This window comes from Sinocyclocheilus anshuiensis, unplaced genomic scaffold (assembly GCF_001515605.1).
Source record: "Sinocyclocheilus anshuiensis isolate Anshui unplaced genomic scaffold, SAMN03320099.WGS_v1.1 scaffold696, whole genome shotgun sequence".
NCBI classification, from domain to species: Eukaryota; Metazoa; Chordata; class Actinopteri; order Cypriniformes; family Cyprinidae; genus Sinocyclocheilus; species Sinocyclocheilus anshuiensis.
The window spans coordinates 147,946-168,093 of NW_015558576.1; the positions used below are offsets into that span (position 1 = coordinate 147,946).

At 38.3% G+C, this 20,148-nt stretch overlaps 1 long non-coding RNA gene across 1 annotated transcript in view; it reads right to left on the bottom strand.

Moving 5' to 3' along the window:
* Window positions 1-5,871, bottom strand: part of LOC107679697 (uncharacterized) — a 17,983-nt gene extending 12,112 nt beyond the window's left edge. Inside the window, exon 1 of the long non-coding RNA XR_001633081.1 lies at window positions 5,753-5,871. This is a non-coding gene — a long non-coding RNA (uncharacterized LOC107679697). The remainder of the gene's footprint in view (window positions 1-5,752) is intronic.
* Between the last annotated feature and the right edge of the window lie 14,277 nt (window positions 5,872-20,148).

Here is a 20,148-nt window from a genome sequence, read left to right on the forward strand (position 1 = left end):
ACTACAACATGATTCAAGTTACTTTTTCTTTAGTTACCCTTTAGTTAAATAAAATTCTACTCCAAGTGCAGCACACATGAAGTTGTCAACATGATGTAAATGTTAAAACAAATCACTTGTTAAATATCTTTGCAGAAAAGATGCAAACACTACAACTACATATTGTACACACTTGTGTGTTCAGAAATAATACGAGGAAAATTATTTTAGAAAATCTCAAAAGTCAAGGTAATTAAAATTCAAAATGACTGAAGGTATAACACCAGTAGACTATTATTAACTATAAATGTTCTTTAAAAACAACAGCAGCTTTCAGTCTGTCACCATGATGCAAACATGAAATATCAGACATACAGTAGTAGTTCTTTACAGGTTTTTTATTCGATCGCGCTGCTTTTCCATTGTGTTTTCTGTGTAAACGTGGATGTGTTTGTCTGTTGCGCTCGCGTCTCTTGCAGTGTCTGTCTCATGAATGAAACGACTTTCTAAAAACACTGCGCTCAAGTTAAAAGAAGTTCACCCCCATCTTCTTGCATGTTTTACCTATTCCACTACTTGCGTCGCATCTTTGTCAACACAAAAGCGCATTCTGTGTGAATGGCTCTTAGCGCTACTATGGTCCTTCACAGAGCGCGTCACACGTGAGCTGTTAATCACGTGTGCCGACATGCGGTTGGATCGCTTTTCTCTTTACTGTTATCACCGGCATATTGTCAAAGTGTCTAATTCTAACATTTGGTAATATTTATATTCAAAACCGTGATTCCTTGATTTCTAAAAAATAAAATCGTGGCAAAAAAAATAATTCGAATTAATCGAGAAAATCGCCCATCCCTACGAACTTCCATCACTTAGCAGCTTTGCGTGTTCAATAGCACCTGTTTTTGGGATCCTGGTGATTCAAATTCTCTTTTTTGAGTTAATTTGATAGACAGACAATAGTACTACAAACCCAGACATTTCAACATTCAACCTCAGACATTCAATCTCAGTCATGTTTGGGGTAAAATATCATTAATTAGGCATTGGAAGATTTAAAACCCCTAAAGCAAACATGATACAGATTTAATCACTGCTTGGATATAACAAAAGTCTTTATTCTTCTCATACCTCATACCATATCTCGTCTAACATATAATTGTAGTTGTATATGCAAGGCTGAACTACCTCCTATGTTTCTGTTAAGAACTAATAAACAAGCACATGGTGCACCCGGGAATGGGACATATGCCAACCAGGTAGCCAAAAAGATCTGGCCCAATAACGGCCCAAATCCGGCATGCCGGAAGAAATAACTCGGCCCGGATGCAGTTGCCGGACTCTTGTGAATCACGGGAGTGAATGACGCGCCAGAATCGGCCCGAGTACACTGGCCCGAGTCCGGTTGCCGAAACTGAGCCGACACTGCCGGCATCGGGCCACAATCACGCCAGCATAGATTATACAATTAGCCGGTACTGGCCCGATTCTGGATTCCAAATGGAAATGTATATGAAATACAGACCTATATTTATTTAATTAATAATAACAACAAAATTTACCAAAGCAATATTAGCTTGTTTGCTAAATTAAGTAGGCTACTTGGATTAGCATAACTGTTCATGTCATTAATTGGTTCACTAAAAACTACAAAAAATTTATTATTAAAGACTTCCTCCAGTTTTTATAACAATGTTGTTTCCACGAATATCACACACACACACACACACACACACACATGCTCTTCCCCCCTCACCCCCAGAAAGAATGACACCATATAAAAATAAGAAATATGAGAATTTATTATTGAAAAAGTGATATCAACAAATGCATAAAAACACTACAGAAACTCTAAGAACACTCGGGACCTCAAGTTTATCCTAAAAGAGGGGACAGAATTAATTTTCAATGTACTCTGTCTATGTTTTGATCATTATTCTGAATCAGATCCAGGCATAGCTTGTGACAAAAACTTTTTATTTTGAACTTGTGATTTTCTCAGCTTTTTTTTTGTTTGTTTGTTTATTTGTTTGTTTTGTATGCAGAGGGCCTGTTCTTTCTTTTGGCATGTTAAGACAAAATACAACAAAACATGATTTGGGCCATGAAATATTTTTGTGAAAATGTTCAAAAACAATCTCTCTTCAAATCAAATACAACATTTGTTTTAATTGTTCCTCACCCCCTAAGCCGTTTATGGGCTTAGAACTTAAAAAAAAAAAAAGACATTTAGACAGACAAATATCACCAGACATACAGTGTCCGTGGAAAGTATTCAGACCCCCTTCAGTTTTTCACTCTTTGTTATATTGCAGCCATTTGCTAAAATAAGACTCATGGCTGTATTAGATCAAAAGGGTGCTTCTACTAAATACTGAGCAAAGGGTCTGAATACTTAGGACCATGTGATATTTCAGTTTTTCTTTTTTAATAAATCTGCAAAAATGTCAACGATTCTGTGTTTTTCTGTCAATATGGGGTGCTGTGTGTACATTAATGAGGAAAAAAAATTAACTTAAATGATTTTAGCAAATGGCTGCAATATAACAAAGAGTGAAAAATTTAAGGGGGTCTGAATACTTTCCGTACCCACTGTATAGGGTTGGGTATCGTGTTTTTTTTTATTTTATTTTTTTATACCTGTGCCAAATCGATACTTTTAAAACTGTACTTAAAAACTGTACTTAAACTGTACTTAAATCGCCTTAACCGATACTTAAAATAAAAAAATTAAAAATGGATTGGCCATTATTTAGCGCTATAAACACATTTGTGACCCTGGAACACAAAACCAGTCTTAAGTCGCTTGGGTATATTTGTAGAAATAGCCAAAAAAAACATTGTATGGGTCAAAATTATCGATTTTTCTTTTATGCCAAAAATAATTAGGATATTAAGTAAAGATCATGTTCCATGAAGATATTTTGTAAATTTCCTACCGTAAATATATCAAAACTTAATTTTTGATTAGTAATATGCATTGCTAAGAACTTAATTTGGACAACTTTAAAGGTGATTTTCTCAGTATTTTTGATTTTTTTTTTGCACCCTCATATTCCAGATTTTCAAATAGTTGTATCTCGGCCAAATATTGTCCTATCCTAACAAACCATACAGCAATGGAACTCTTTTTTATTCAGCTTTCAGATGATATATAAATCTCAATTTCAAAAAATGTACCCTTTTGACTGGTTTTGAGGTCCAGGGTCACATTTAATGTCTGTTTCATTCATACTGGATGCCAGAGGGCGCCCTCGCGCATAAACTCCACATGTGCATCACAAAAGGAATAGGACTCAGGAAATCCCTATACTCTTTGCTAATATGGACAAAGGCATTGCTATCGCTGTAACTGAGTAAGCAGAAGATAACAAAGACAATAAACACTCGACTGTGACAATGTATAGTTTGTCGGTGTTATTCAAGCCATCGCTGGTATTTTCATCATAATTAATATATTTTTAATTAACTGCTAATCGACATAGCCTTTTTACAGTATAGACCATGTTTTCTGCCTCATTCTGTGACAAGAAGCCACATCAGATCACTAAATGAAGCAGTTGTGGAGTAAAAACGTTATAGTGTTCTCTTTTGTTGGACAACAGGTTGAGAAACGCTTCTCACTGCAAGTCATTACAAGGGAAGTTTAGCTTTAAGCATTTTAATTTAAGAATGTTTAGCTTAGCTAGCTAACGGTATCTACCTGCTGCCATCAAAGCAAGTGTAATTGCTGCATTCACGCGCTCCTCGGATGCTCTCATTTCCCAAGTTGTGCTTTTACGTCGGAATGTGAAAACAACATGGACACTCGTGTTACTACAAAGATGTGTTGGATTTGTATTATATAAACACATTTGTGACCCTGGAACACAAAACCAGTCTTAAGTCGCTTGGGTATATTTGTAGAAATAGCCAAAAAAAACATTGTATGGGTCAAAATTATCGATTTTTCTTTTATGCCAAAAATAATTAGGATATTAAGTAAAGATCATGTTCCATGAAGATATTTTGTAAATTTCCTACCGTAAATATATCAAAACTTAATTTTTGATTAGTAATATGCATTGCTAAGAACTTAATTTGGACAACTTTAAAGGTGATTTTCTCAGTATTTTTGATTTTTTTTTTGCACCCTCATATTCCAGATTTTCAAATAGTTGTATCTCGGCCAAATATTGTCCTATCCTAACAAACCATACAGCAATGGAACTCTTTTTTATTCAGCTTTCAGATGATATATAAATCTCAATTTCAAAAAATGTACCCTTTTGACTGGTTTTGAGGTCCAGGGTCACATTTAATGTCTGTTTCATTCATACTGGATGCCAGAGGGCGCCCTCGCGCATAAACTCCACATGTGCATCACAAAAGGAATAGGACTCAGGAAATCCCTATACTCTTTGCTAATATGGACAAAGGCATTGCTATCGCTGTAACTGAGTAAGCAGAAGATAACAAAGACAATAAACACTCGACTGTGACAATGTATAGTTTGTCGGTGTTATTCAAGCCATCGCTGGTATTTTCATCATAATTAATATATTTTTAATTAACTGCTAATCGACATAGCCTTTTTACAGTATAGACCATGTTTTCTGCCTCATTCTGTGACAAGAAGCCACATCAGATCACTAAATGAAGCAGTTGTGGAGTAAAAACGTTATAGTGTTCTCTTTTGTTGGACAACAGGTTGAGAAACGCTTCTCACTGCAAGTCATTACAAGGGAAGTTTAGCTTTAAGCATTTTAATTTAAGAATGTTTAGCTTAGCTAGCTAACGGTATCTACCTGCTGCCATCAAAGCAAGTGTAATTGCTGCATTCACGCGCTCCTCGGATGCTCTCATTTCCCAAGTTGTGCTTTTACGTCGGAATGTGAAAACAACATGGACACTCGTGTTACTACAAAGATGTGTTGGATTTGTATTATTAGAGCTTTCCGAATTGCGTTCGTTAATTTTCTCAGTCGGGAAATTATTTTACACGTGCGGTGCCGGTAAGCCTTACGTCCGTTTCGGAGAACCAGAGAACAAATATTTCAATTGATCGCTCATGCATTTAAGTGGCACCGAAATCTGCATTCTGATTCGGTTCTAGTACATACCGGTTTCATAGGTGCAATATTGGCACCGGGTTTCGGTACCCAACCCTACAGACATAACGTTTCTGATCAGTGATCAATCATTGTAGTAAGTGTTCGAATACAGCCTGGGCAGTCTGAAGCTGGTGTGAGGTGAACAGGAGGTAAAGGATGTCCATGGGTGTAGGGCTGTCACGATAAATCATTTTTATTGTGCGATATATTGGACCAAAATTAATTACGATAAATTATATTATTGTCATTTTAAGACCATTTTATGCCACTGATTAATGACAGTATGACAATATAATAGCATAATGCTACAAGTACACTTGTTCAAAGAACAAAAAATGTTTTATTCTTAAGAATATTTAGACATTGGAATCGGAATGTGAAAAAATATATCCTAAATAAATAAAAATAATAAATTAGGGATGCAACGATTGTTTTTTTTTAGAACCAAGCCGATCCAATACTATAAATTCTGAGTATCGGTCAATACAGATACCGATCCGATACCAGCACATTTTTTTAAATCAATGTAGAATTAATGTACTTCTGTGTGTTGACCTGATCGTCACTTCTTTTGTGTGTTAAACACAATCTACCAAATATAGACAACATAATTTTAATGAAAAATAACAAATAAAAAATATATAATCATAAATAAATGAAATGAAAATAAATGAAAAAACGATACAATTTTTTTTTAGAACCGATCCGATACTAAAAATTGAGTATCGGTCGATACAGATACCGATACCAGCACTTTTTTTTTAAATCAACGTAGAATTAATGTACTTCTGTGTGTTGACCTGATCGTCTCTTCTTTTGTGTGTTAAACACAATCTACCAAATATAGACAACATAATTTTAATGAAAAATAACAAATAAAAAATATATAATCATAATCTCTGAAGATAATACTATTATAAATTGTTAGTGGATAATCCAGCAACATAGGTCATTCTAGAAAAATCACGAGTGCACAATAATTTTATAAAATGTAAACTTTTAGTGAAATAACATTAGTGGGAAATAAATAAGTGAACAAGTGTATAGGACTAAATCTGGTAAAATGTTACACATTGTTCTTTTTATTGTAGTAAAATACATTAATAAAAAAACAAGTAAATATATTTATTTATATATAAATATATACTATAACATTAAAATGCATTTCTTTTAAATGTATAGCTGTAATGAGACCTCAACATGATAGATAAGAGTCCTATCTATCATATGTTGTTGCCTCCATTACTGTGCTATACATTAGATTATTAATAGCCTTATAGGACAGAACAAGAAACGCTATAAATAATCTTTCATTGCGCAAAAGTATTATATAATACGAAAAGCTCCAATACAGAGCGGCACAAAACGCTTATGCGCATCCAGTGCGCAGAATGATGCGCTTGAAGCAACATTGAGTCACAGCGCGCAGCTCCGCATAAAGAAGTTCAAAGCACAAAGGAAAGAAATATTGATGCGTAGTTTATTAAATCTAGTGTTGTCACGGTACCAAAATTTCAGTATTCGGTACCAATACCAGTGAAAATCCACGGTTCTCGGTACCAATCCTATCTATCATATGTTGTTGCCTCCATTACTGTGCTATACATTAGATTATTAATAGCCTTTCTTGTTCTGTCCTATGAATGAATGAGTCATTCATTAGATTATTAATAGCCTTTCTTGTTCTGCCCTATCATTTAAGTATTATAATACAGTATGAAAGGAGCGACACAAAGCGCTTATGCCCATCCTGTGCGCAGAATGATGCGCTTGAAGCAACACGGAGTCAAAGCGCGCAGCGCTCCGCATAGAAAAGTTCAAAGCAGAAAGAAGAGATATTGATGCGTAGTGTATTAAATCTGTTCTGTAGTTTATTGAGCCTTTAACAGTTGTAAAGTAAATTTACTGTGCGCTCTCGTAGAGAGTGTACAGTATGAAAGGAGCGACACAAAGCGCTTATGCCCATCCTGTGCGCAGAATGATGCGCTTGAAGCAACACGGAGTCAAAGCGCGCAGCGCTCCGCATAGAAAAGTTCAAAGCAGAAAGAAGAGATATTGATGCGTAGTGTATTAAATCTGTTCTGTAGTTTATTGAGCCTTTTCTTTTAACAGTTTTAAACTTCAACTGTGCGCTCTCGGAGAGAGTTTCATCGCCTTGACTGTCGTAACCGAACGCGACATGCATCTTGAAAGTAGGGATGGCCGTATCGATCCGAAGTATCAATATATCGATACTGACGCGAGTATCGAAAGTATCGATACTCAAACAAAAATATCGATACTAAGGTGCGTTTTTTTTTTACCAGTGGTTTTGTTTATTTAACAAAAAAATAATAATAATAATAATGCGTACAATAAGCATTGAATTGGACGAATAACCCTTGTTAGCGAGTAATTGTGTAGGATAGAACTATTTTCCTGCTCATCTGAACACACGCAAATGTTGCAAGACAGAACCAATCAATCACAGAGAGCATTCACTCACTGCTGACAGTGCATTCAAACAGGGCTGCGTTTCCCAAAAGTATCATAAGAAAGCATTAAAGCTGTTGGGAATGGCAGCCCTGACCAATGCTTATCAGAGGACAGAGAAAAGAAAAACATAAATGGTTGAGTTATTTCACAATAAACAAATTGAAATTGTAGCCTACATAGTTTGTGCAATTACAATTATTTAAATTGAACGTTGAAAGATAATATTGATCATGTTCTATTCTGTAATGTTAATAGAAATCATACACTGTCCAAATAAAAAGGTTGACAATGCTATATGTATCTGTCTGTCACTGCTGTATGCCTACCTGGCAATCCATTAACATTAAATGAGTAAATTGGTAAATTAATTTTGAATGAATGTAATGTTTTTGCATTGACTAGGCTAGATTTGACTACTGATTAATGAAAACTATAGTGTTACAGAGGAGACAGTTACAGAGGCCAGGTGGATTTGATATACACAATGATTTATTTGCATATTGTGTTTATTTACATAGCTACATATATAATTGCATAACATGATCATATTAATGTTTTAAATATATAAAGTTTGAATATAGCAACAATATGAAAATTAACAAGTATCTTAAGTTTCTATCTTTAGAGTAAGACATTAAATCATTCAAATGGCTGGTTCATTCAGTGAAGAATAAAGTGAATCATTCAATATGAAAGGCTTCCTTGTGTTGCTTGTAGAGGACGCTGTTCTGCTGTGGCTTTGTTTGGACTCTGTCGAAATCTCAGTTGTTTTCTTTTGTTTTTAAAGCATGGTTAAATTGTTATAACAAACCTGTCTTATAATAAAATGAGAAAATAAGGTACAGAAATGTGCAGCTAAAAAAATTATCATTTGTTTATAATTTGTCAAACCAACATGGTGTGGTTGCATTCCAGGCTGCAACACAAGATTGTGGACTGGCATCTTTCAGAACATCGATCCAGTTCCTTCCGCTTAAAGATTGAATACATCACATGGTGAAAGAGTCAGAGCTGACCAAAGGGTCTGTGCAGAGGACTCATCAGTTCTCGTGGTCTTTGCTGGGGATTTGTGCCAATGGCCATCTAATTGATGAGGTCTACACAGGGGATCTCTCTCTAGGGCTCATCTAGTTGTCATAGTCTCCGGGTGACTACAGTGACCATCTAATCTAGATACAGACTGGATCCAGGTGGCTATGATGACCTTGGAATAAGAAACATAATAATGTTATCATAGATGGTATTCTTCTTACACCGTAGATGCGATTACGTTTATTGGGTATTATGGGAAGTGTTCCCGGTTCCGGTTTATAATCAATAGAGAACTGTATTCAGTGGTAGATGCACAAATAAGCTAATGAAAATACATGTTTATCGCAAAGTTCTTCAATGAGTTTCTGACAAAAAAATTAATGCATGAATGAATGAATGAATGAATGCACTGCAATCACTAAAACAATTAACTTTATTGATCATGCCTCTCAATTACATCTGGCCAAAGAATTTCATTTACATCACAATGTATATTCTCACGAGCCATGCATCGTGGGAAAAATGGCATGAATGTTGAATCCATCCTTGACAAGCTTCTGCCTCAACATCTCCACAGGCCTCTTTCATTGCTTGAAGAAGACTCACTTGGTTGTTGCGATCGTAGACTTTCCATCTCCAAGAGAAGAACTCCTCAATTGGATTCAGGAAAGGAGAATATGGAGGAAGGAACCCCATTCTGAAATGTGGGTGATGTTCAAACCACCCTTGCAACAGTGCTGAATGATGAAATTGGACCTTGTCCCAGATAACTACGAAATTTCCAACTCCAAAATCCTCTAGAGTTTAAAAAGGAAAAAAGAAAATGTCGCAGAACATTGAGTTCTCCCACTTTGACACAGCATTACTGTATACATAGAGATGACTGATTTTTTCCAGAGTGTAATTGTATATGGACATATAATCTCCAGGAAATATATATATTTCTTTTTTTACAGTAAATGTGCAGTAATTGTGTGGCTTTCACATAACTGAACAAACTGGAATCGCAACTCCTTCACTCTATCAGAGTTACTCTCAAATGGCACTTTGTATATTTGCTTCATCCGGATGGCATTTCTTCTTAGAACACAATCAGTTATGGCAAGACTGCATTGATGAATATTATAAAATAGTTGATTGTTCTGTATTATTCTTTGCTGGATTACTTTGAGGTGGATTGTGTTGTTTTGGACCACCATGTCAACAATGGCATGTTCTTGTTCATTTGAAAATAGTCTTGTTCATCCACCAAAATGTTCTCAAACTTCAATTCTGAACAAAAATTGAACAAGTAGAAACATTTACAGTAGAGAACAGAACTAGAAATGGACAAGACTCTAGACTAGAGTCATATAACCAGAATGGTAGAGCTACTTACTAGTTTTCCCTCTGAAATGCACAGATAATTGAAGCCACTGTTGATCGATTTATGTTTGGCTGAACTCTCTGGCCAGCTTCTCTGAAGTAGAGACCACCATGATTTATAACATGGTCAATCAGGGTGGCTCTGATATCATTTGAAACCCGTCTGTACCCTCTACCTATCCTCCCTCCCCTTCCTCTTCGTTCATGTCTTCTTACAATTGTTGTAATAAAGATAAATGTGTAAACAATTAGGAAATCTGCATTTCCTGTGTTGTTTGAATTACTAATTTAGTAGTTATCAATTTGGGGCTAATTGAGAACATACCAAGTGCAACTGAAAAATTAACAAATGAAAGAGCTTTGTTGTGTTTGGAAAAATTGTACATAGATTTTTGTGATTAGTGTAAAACCAATAAATAATGTTGCAATTGTGTTTTCTTAATACATTAAAGTTTTGTTTGGCTGTATGGACTATTGTGAAAACATTTGAGAGTTTTGTGCCCATTGTTTTGAGAAAATTATTTGCATGATTTGTAATTTGTATGAAATGAATGAAAACGTACAAATAAACGTAAAATCTGTTTAAGACAATTACAAAGTATTCAGACCACTGTGTTAACTGTTTTGAGAACAGTGACCTGAGTTTGGAGAAATGTGTCAAATTGATTGAGAAAAACTGTAAATAATACATTAAATGAATGAATGAATAACTTGCAGTGGCAACTTGTCTTCAGTGTCATCCACTAAGCATCCTGACCATAGGAGATTCTGTTTTACAGAATGTCAGCCTCTGTGGCATTGACAGAAAACTCAAAAAAGGTATAGTTTTGAACACTGGAACCTCGAGATTCCTTGAGTCTACATGGCCTTTACTGACCAGATAGTTAGGAATGCTTCTCTGAACATTGCTTGCATTTTTCCACTCAATTATTTTATTTTACACAATTAAATAATTTTAGTTGCTCAGTTTACTTGAAATAAGTTAAAACAACACAAATCTTTAGTTCCCTTTCATGGGAACTTCGAACTGCGTCCTCTAGGGGTCGCTATGGTGAACGCCTCGTCGTGACCCGTGTCTGAAGCATACATTGAAAAAACACCAACTCGTTGGCCGGCGACAGCCATGACGTCACTACCGGTGTGACTACAGTATAAATAGGCGCCGGGAGCACACATCATTCTCTTCTTCGTCTTCATTGACTGTTTTGTTTGAAGCGTGCATTTTTGTGGTAAGAGCGATCTTCAGGGAACCATGGTTACATAAGTAACCTGAGACGTTTTTTACTCAGTTGTCATTTGCACTCAATTTTATTATGTTAAATGAAATTACATTTTTAAAACTTAAACCATTTGTGTTGGGGCTACATGAATCAATTACGTTGCATTGACTGAAACTGGGCAGTGGATTTCTAGTTCCCAGCATGCTTTGCATAGGGATAGATCAGGAGAATAAATGTTGAAATTGTGCTGTTTAAATGCTGTTTAATGTGTAATTTTTAGTAAAGGGAAAGACCTATTAAAGTTTGCTGTTCAGTTATATTTGACATTTAAAAGAGTTTGTCGAATTTTGAGGTTACCATTATGCTGAAGTGTAGACCTTCTGGTTAGGCTATGGCTACATGAGATAAAATGGCGTTGCTCTCAACAACCTGTAACTGTGCTAATGTCAGTAGCTGTTTCCATTTACTTATTTTATGTACATTTTAGAATATTGCATTAAAAATGCTGGATGGAAACGCCAAGATGCAGATAAATTCTAAAAAAAAAAAAAACGTATAAAAAACTTATGCGCACAATTGAGTAGGAGAAACTTTTTACCTGATAAGAAAAAAAAATGCATAAACTACGATGGAAACACATTTGCTGAATAAATTCCACCATGCGTATCAAAAAAGACATGTGACCTTGCAGGATGGGATGGGATAACTTGACTAATCAGCAGACTGATTTTGTTTTGGTTGTTCTGAAAAACCTGAGCAAAGTCTGTCATAAAAGTATTTCTGTATAATTGTCTTACACGACTGAATTCCCAAACAGCAGGCGTCCACCTCCGAAAGCAATGGCAGCATTTATTGTGTTTTGTCTGCTCTCTCTGAGGCCCAAGTCATTCATCATATATGAAAATTATTAAATTAAGTGGCTTCTCCTACTTTTCTTAATGATATTTAGTGCCAGTTTATCAGGAAGTGATGATTTTGTTCTCTTTGACTCGTTGAATGGAAATGGTGCTTTATTCGCAAATGTTTTATGTGATATTCCAGTTTTGCGCACAAGTTAAATTCAAATCTTTGGATGGAAACATAGATGAGCACATTTTTACTTAACCCATTTAATCCCAAATCTTTTTCCGGACATGAAAATATCCAAATGATGTGTCATTAGTAACCCTTGAAATAGGGCTGCACGATTAATTGAATGCGATTGCATTTTGTCAGTAAAGCCGGTTCTGTAATCTGCAGTAAATCTCCATCACCTGCTTTCAGATGGAGCAGCATTTACTACACAGAACTGTAGTTCACTGACAAGTTATGCAAAAAAATCGCAGACGATATTATTGCGCAATTATGAAATTGAAGAAATTGTTTGCGTAGCTTCTCAGTGACTACGGCTCTGTGTAGTAAATGTTGCTCCATCTGAAAGCACGTGAAAATACAGATTTAATAAGATGTTGTTTTTACTTCAAACTCACTTCATAACGTCAATCGAGTGTTTGAAATAAATCCTGAGATGATGTGGCTTCTTACACAGAATAAGGTACACATTTCATAGTATTCTAAGCAGTAAAGACATTGCATTATAAATATACTTTATTATAATGAAAATTATAATAGTAAGAACTCAGATAAACCATATATTGCCGTAGTTGTGTGTTTATTAGTCATGTTGAATCAATAAAAGCAGTTCAATCTTCTGTTTATCCAGCTACTGCTATAGGTATTTCCTGGGTTTCTTCTGCGAGGCATATTTGGACTTTCCGTGCGAGAGCGCCCTCTGGCCTTTGGGTGGAGATTTACTGCTGATCACAGAACCGTGCTTCACTGAAAGATATGCATGACCATCACAGCTTCTTTCTAATCGCGATTTCGATTTAATTTCGATTCATCGTGCAGCCCTACCTTGAAATAATAATTTTTTATTTTATTTTTTTTTGGAAAAGTGTGTGAAAACTGTTTTATGGTCAGTCACAATTATGACCGGTGGGATAATGTGTATACTGAATTAACATTTCTGCAGTCATCAAAATTTGTATATATCCCAGTACAGCTATTTTAAACTGTTTGATCACATTCTAGGGTTACTATTATGCATAAAAACCCTTATACAACACTGATAGGAATACTGAGATAAAATACAAAAAAATACAACCATCAACGTATTTCAAAATTGTTATTTTATTGTAACATATATCATAAAATTGTTACATTAGTGCTACCAGTATTACAACATCAATATTGTAACTTATTTGTAACATTTGAACTTTTAATTTAGTGCAATATTTTGTCATTGCAACATTTTAGTGCACCCTTCACTAACAATTGGATTTATATCTATACCTAAATTCACTGTTATCCCACCGGTCACAATTGTGACCATCAACATGTTTACTCATTCTATGACAACGCTCAACAAAACTTAATAATTGTGAATTCATATATTAATAATAGGGATGCACCGATACCGATACAGAGCTCCTGTACTCGTACTCGTTAAAATGCCCCGATACCAAATGCCGATACCACACAGCATGTGTTAAGTGCCATATTCAGACGGCGCGGTGGCGCAGATGCGTGAACTTGTCGAGTGAATATACCTTTCTCACAGACATCATTGGAAAGTTTGTAGTTCGGTCGGATATGTCAAAAACAAGTAAGTAAAACAATGCACTTAACGGTAAGGAGAGAGAGAGAGCGTGCAATTCTGTTGTGTGATCTTTGATGTTCACTCAGCACACGCATAATTTAGATTAAAACGAAATCGTAAAAATAAGACCATTTATAGGGGCATTCACTATAAACATCATTTATTTTTAACCTTAGGCATACACGACTTTCTGGTGAAAGTGAATCTAGCAGCCTGTGTGAAATTCTGCATCAGTACAAATACGTGCACGCGTTGCACGTGTCTTGCTTGCTTGAGTGTTTCTGCATTATATGAGTGGCTTTGGAATATAAATCGCAGCACGTTTCAGATGAAAAAAATGCGACATCTATTTCTGAAAATATCACAGTTAGGAGATTTATAACGAGTGGTTCCCTGCATTATTACAGCAAAGCGCGTGATTAGTACTCGGTATCGGCAAGTACCAAAAATAAAAGTATCGGTATCAAAAATCTTTGTCATATCTTTGTTAACATGTTTTACTAGCCTTTGTTTAGGAGCTTTGATGCAGTTATCATCATCTCATCGTGCAAGCAGGAAATAAACTGCTCTGGTCATGTGACAATTTGCACTAACCATGTGAAACTGCACATAATTAATTGAGACCTTTTCAGTCTGTAAGATTTTTAGAGCTTTATGAATGAAAACCTTTACTGTCACAATTGTGACTGGTGGGATTAAACGGGTTAATCATTACTTGCATGCTATAAAAGTTGTACTTAGAATGTGAACAAGTGTTATGTTGGCTAATAATTCTCATAAGAACAAAATATAAATCATTTGGAGGGGCAGCACATGATTTACCAGCCTGGTCTCATTGTTTATATGTAGGTATTAATACGTAAAATTTACAAGCACAAAACGTCCATTTTTGTATGTTTTTATTGATGCTAAAACTTACAATTTAGACGTATTAAAACGTACAAATCGCTATGTATTTTTAGCTAAAAAACTTAAAATATTTACATACCTTTTTTAAATCATTAAGATATTCGTATCAGTGCATTTTTATAATTTTATCAATAAGCGATTTAGATTTGTAGACCCCTTAACCTATCCCCACACCTAAACCTACCCATTTTTAGCGAATATGCATTTTTATCATTTTATCAATAAGTGATTTATATTTTTAGACCCCTTAACCTACCTCTAAACCTTAACCTACCTATTTTATAGGGAACATAAAAGGATATAAAACACAATTAACCGAAATATGCAGGAAAATAACCATTTTAGTAACAATATAGCATTACAAATATTTTTATAGTCGCTAATCCCACTCCTACCTCTAAACTTAAACATAACTATTTCTGTACAGTATAAGAAAAACATGACAGATTACAATCATTTATTTATTGCAAAAATGTCAAAAGCAGTATCAAAAGTAATCCAAATGACGATGTGTTGCAGCCGCAGTCCTCTCTGGTGAAATACAGTAGTTTTGTGTGAGGTGCAGAGCAGAATTTAAAGGTCACATATTTTACACCTTTCTAGAGTTTTATTTTAAGTCTTGATGTCCTTAAGAATATATATTTGCGGTATAAGTACCAAAAACCATCTCAATATATTTTTACAGCTCCTCTCTCAGGAGCTTTGCAAAGAACAGGTCGATTTTGGCCAGTCTAATTAATATTCATGAGCCTCTCTTCTGATTGGCCTGTTGTTTTCTGAGTGACGCACGGACACATATATGCTGTAGCCTGCTGTGGATTGGTGATACTCACAAGTAAGGTCAATAGAAACACAGGTAATGATGGTCACACTGCTGGGGAAATGTTATCCGGCCTTACATGTTTGAGCCGAACTCAGACTCCGAATCGGCGACAACAAGAGACAACCAACCACCTCCTCAAACGCACTTACAACAGCATGTTTTAGAATGGTAATTCATGTTTGTTTGTTTTTTCAAACACTGAATGCTGTAAATACAAACCTGACCAGCCGAGCGTTTGCGATCACGTGAACTAGAAGACACTTGTACAAATGCGGATGGGTGACATGAATGGAAATGATTCCAGTTGTGGCAATAGACAATGGTTGACGTGATTGTCACGGCGACCGTCACAGCCCTACTGTGAAATTATGTAGTTTCCTGACATCCAGACTGAACAGTGTTTTCTCGACATGTTTCCATGTTGTTGTTGCTCAGCAATTGCATGGACGCGATGTTGTCTGGGGGTTTGGCAAAAGGAGAGTGGGACTGTGGGCAGTTCTCGGGGTGGTGACTGAGTAGTTCTGATGTCACCTTTTTACGGAAGTCACAAGTTCTTCTTCTTCTTCTTCCTTGGTGTTTATTGGCGGTTGGCAAACCAACTTGTAGGTGCATTACTGCCACCGACCAGTGTTGCCAACTGCTTTCAATTGAAAGTAGCTAAAACTGGTAGCTAAATGTCCCTAGATGACATCACAATGGCAAATTCACTGATCTATATAAAGATGAACGTAGATCAGTGGGCAAGATGAGAACTTAGATAAGATTTGTTCAAGAAGTTGCTATATTTGTCCCTAAACTTTTGAAAAAAGTCTCAAAAGGGGCGGGGAAGTCGCTAAATCTAGCTACAAAGTAGCTAAATTGGCAACACTGCCACCGACTGGACTGGAGTGTGGAACAGAGTATGTGCTTATGGGATTGACATAATGCAGGAAAAAAATATATAAAAACTAAATTATTTTACTTAACTTCGTTTCTTTAATAAACTTGATGTAATCATATATAGCCTTTTCCCCTAGAATACCTGCTATAGAAAAGTCTTTGTGATCAACCTTCTTTAATGACTGAATAAAATGACATATTTCTTTGTTGTATTTCCTACAATGAAGCAGTACATGTTCAACTCTTGCTGACTACAATAAATACATTCCCCAGTTGGGTGCTTGCCAATTTTAAACAATGTACTATTAAGTCCTGTGTGACCTATTCTCAGACGAGTTATAATATTCCCTTCATTTCGGTTCCTGTTCTCCCTCCTCCCAACACCAACTTGTTTTTGTATATTATATAAATGTCTACCTGTTTCAATACCATCCCAGTATACCTGCCATACTGATTGCGCATATTACCTGATGTGCTTTAGCTTCTGCGTTGCTTAATGGAACTTGTAGATCTACCTGTTTTAATTTTAGAGTTTGTTTAGCCAGAATATCCACCTTCTCATTCCCTTCCTCACCAACATGGGCAGGAACCCAAATGAATTGTATTGATATGCCATTAGTGTTACGGAAGGAGACTCACACAGAGGGTTAGAAAAGTACAACAATGTTTATTTTCAGCAAGGGGTGCGGATGGATAGGGCAGGTGAGAATATGAACTATGGTAACGGGCCTGAAGGTAGTATATACCCCGTATAGGGTCCTCACAGGAGATCGTGGAAGGGAGACAGAGGACTGCACACACCTCAGTTGATGGGTACATGGGGAATCCACGGAGCAGATGACAGGAACGGACTAGGGAACGGAACACAGGAGAACACACTGGAGGAAACACAGGAGGTAAGTATCACAGGCAGGTAAAGTCTTTCTAAGTATCTAGTAAGGATATCAGAGAGAGAGAGAGTCCACTTCGATGAAACGAGATCGGACACTGGAGTGAAGTGAGGTGTGTGCTTTTGTATGGGAGCTGAGGGTGATTGTTGATCCGTGACAGGTGCGTGTGATTAGAACTCAGGTGATGGTGTTCTCTGTGATTGGGAGGTGGTTGAGCCTGGCCGATCTGTGACAACACTGGAGTGAAGTGAGGTGTGTGCTTTTATATGGGAGCTGAGGGTGATTGTTGATCCGTGACAGATGCGTGTGATTAGAACTCAGGTGATGGTGTTCACTGTGATTGGGAGGTGGTTGAGCCTGGCCGATCTGTGACAGTCCCCCCCTCCACGGCCCGCTCCTGAGGGCCGAAAACCCCGACGGTGTGGTGGTCTACCTCTTCCTCGAGGCCCAGGGCGATCTGGATGCGTGGAGTGGAAGGCTTCCAGCAGCGTGGGGTCAAGGATGTCAACTCTGGGAACCCATGAACGTTCCTCTGGCCCATAACCTTCAAGGTTCGAAGGAAACGCCCGATTTCCTGAATTTTCCTCTCCGTCTTCCCATTGGATTGGGGATGGTAACCTGAGAAGAGGCTTATGGTCACACCTAGGAGGGAGAAGAATGCCTTCCATACCCTGGAGATGAACTGTGGGCCACGGCCTGAGACAATGTCTTCAGGAATTCCGTAATATCTGAAGATGTTATTAAACATGATCTCAGCGTGCTGTTGGCCCCTGGATGGCCAGTGCCCAGAGAGGTGTGAACTGAGTGAATCAGGGAAGTGCGTTGTGCTCTGGGGACGTATTGCACTCCTGGTGGGCAACCCGGCGGAGTGGGCGTGGAAGCATTGGTGGAGGTGACTGGGTTATCCTTCCATTGGATGGGGCTTACGAAGATTTCCTTGGGGATAATGGGATAGGAAATGGTGAAATTAAACCTAGTGAAGATGAGAGCCCATCTTGCCTGGCGAGGATTTAGTCTCTTGGCGTCTCGTAAATACTGCAAGTTCTTATGGTCAGTGAGGACGCAGAATGGGTGATGTGCTCCCTCCAACCAATGCCTCCATTCCTCTAGGGCTAGCTTGATAGCCAGGAGCTCCCTGTTGCCGATGTCATAATTCCTCTCCGCCGGGTTGAGTTTGCGTGAGAAGGCACATGGATGGAGTTTGGCTGATGTCCTCTGCTGCTGAGAAAGTACGCCTCCGACTCCTGTCGTGGTCGATGCAGGGCCTCAAACCCCCGTCCTTCTTGGCCACGAAGAAGAAACTGGAAGCAGCAGGGGACGTGGAAGGGCGAATGTAACCTTGCTGTAAAGCCTCTTCGATGTTCTCCTCCTTCTGTTCCGGGAGTGACAAGGGATAAGTTCTTCCATGGGGCACTGGCTCACTCGGTATCAGATCAATGGCACAGTCCCATGGCCGGTGCGGAGGTAACTGGGAGGCCTTCTTCGGGCAGAACACGTCACTGAAGGGGGCATAACAGTGGCCCCCTTCTTATCCTTATTTTGTTATTTTAAAAGATAGGTTGTATCGAGTGACCCAAGACGCTCAGACAAAACAAGATACAACCCAGTTGTTAGTTCCTAAAAGCCGTCGGGAAATGCTTTTCCAGGCGGCTCATTGTAATCCTATGGCAGGACATTTGGGACAGGCAGCAACTTTGAACCGGTTAATGGCCCGATTCTTTTGGCCGGGCATTCACGAGAATGTGCGCAGGTGGTGCGCGGCTTGTCGTGAATGTCAGTTAGTGCCACTACGAACTTTGTTACAATGGAGTTGGCGGAAGAGATTTCCGGAGATGAAGTTCCCGGCTGAGCCAGAGTTGAGGAGGGCGTGTACTGGAAAGGAGATACCGGAGGCAGTAAGTTTTACAACAGTGGTGAGGGGTTGTATATTGACTATTGACGGCTTGATGACACTCACCGTAGGTCGTGGCGGGCGAATGGGGCATGCCGCGATCACATGCCCTCCAGCTCCACAGTACAAACACAAGCTCTGGCTCAGCCGTCTCTGCCGCTCCCAAGGGGAGAGTCGAGTGCCGTCCACTAGCATGGGTTCCTGACCTGGTTCTGGAGGGCTGATGGTGTCTGGCCGACGAAGGAGTGGAGTGTATGGTGAGAGTTGATGTGCTGAAATGCAGGATTGCATGCGAGTTGCGCAGCAGATGGAAAGCTGTATAAACCGTTCCAAGCCATAGAAATCGTCATAGGCTGCGAGCTGAAGTTGAACCTTCGGCTCCAGTCCCTGCCGGTAAGTGGTTAGAAGTGCGCGCTCATTCCAGCCGCTGGATGCTGCGAGGGTGCTGAATCTCAGGGCGTAGTCATTTATCGACAGAGACCACTGACGGAGGTGATATAACTGGTCACAGACAGAGGTATCGCCTACGGGTTTACCAAACACTTCACGGAAATGTGTCATAAAAGTATCAAGGGATTTAGTTACTGTACCAGCTTGGGACCAGATGGTCTCTGCCCATTGAAGTGCTCGCCCCGTCAGCAGTGATATGATGAACGCTACCTTAGCGCTTTCCGTAGCATAAAGATGTGACTGCATCTCCAGTGCGAGTGAACACTGCGGTCGGGAGTTCACCCTCTGTTCGGACCACGCGCCCCTGCAGTGGCCCCACCGCATGAAGGATACCAACGCGCGGATCACCCGTTGATATCTGGCATTACAACCCTTTAAGTTCAAGGTGGTCCACAGGCCGGGTGCACAGATGGCGGTAGCCGACTTCCTCTCCAGAAATGGAGGGGGGGGCTGCAGGCCGGAGGGCTCCCCGGCCTGAGTTGGGCGGTGGGGGGATGCACT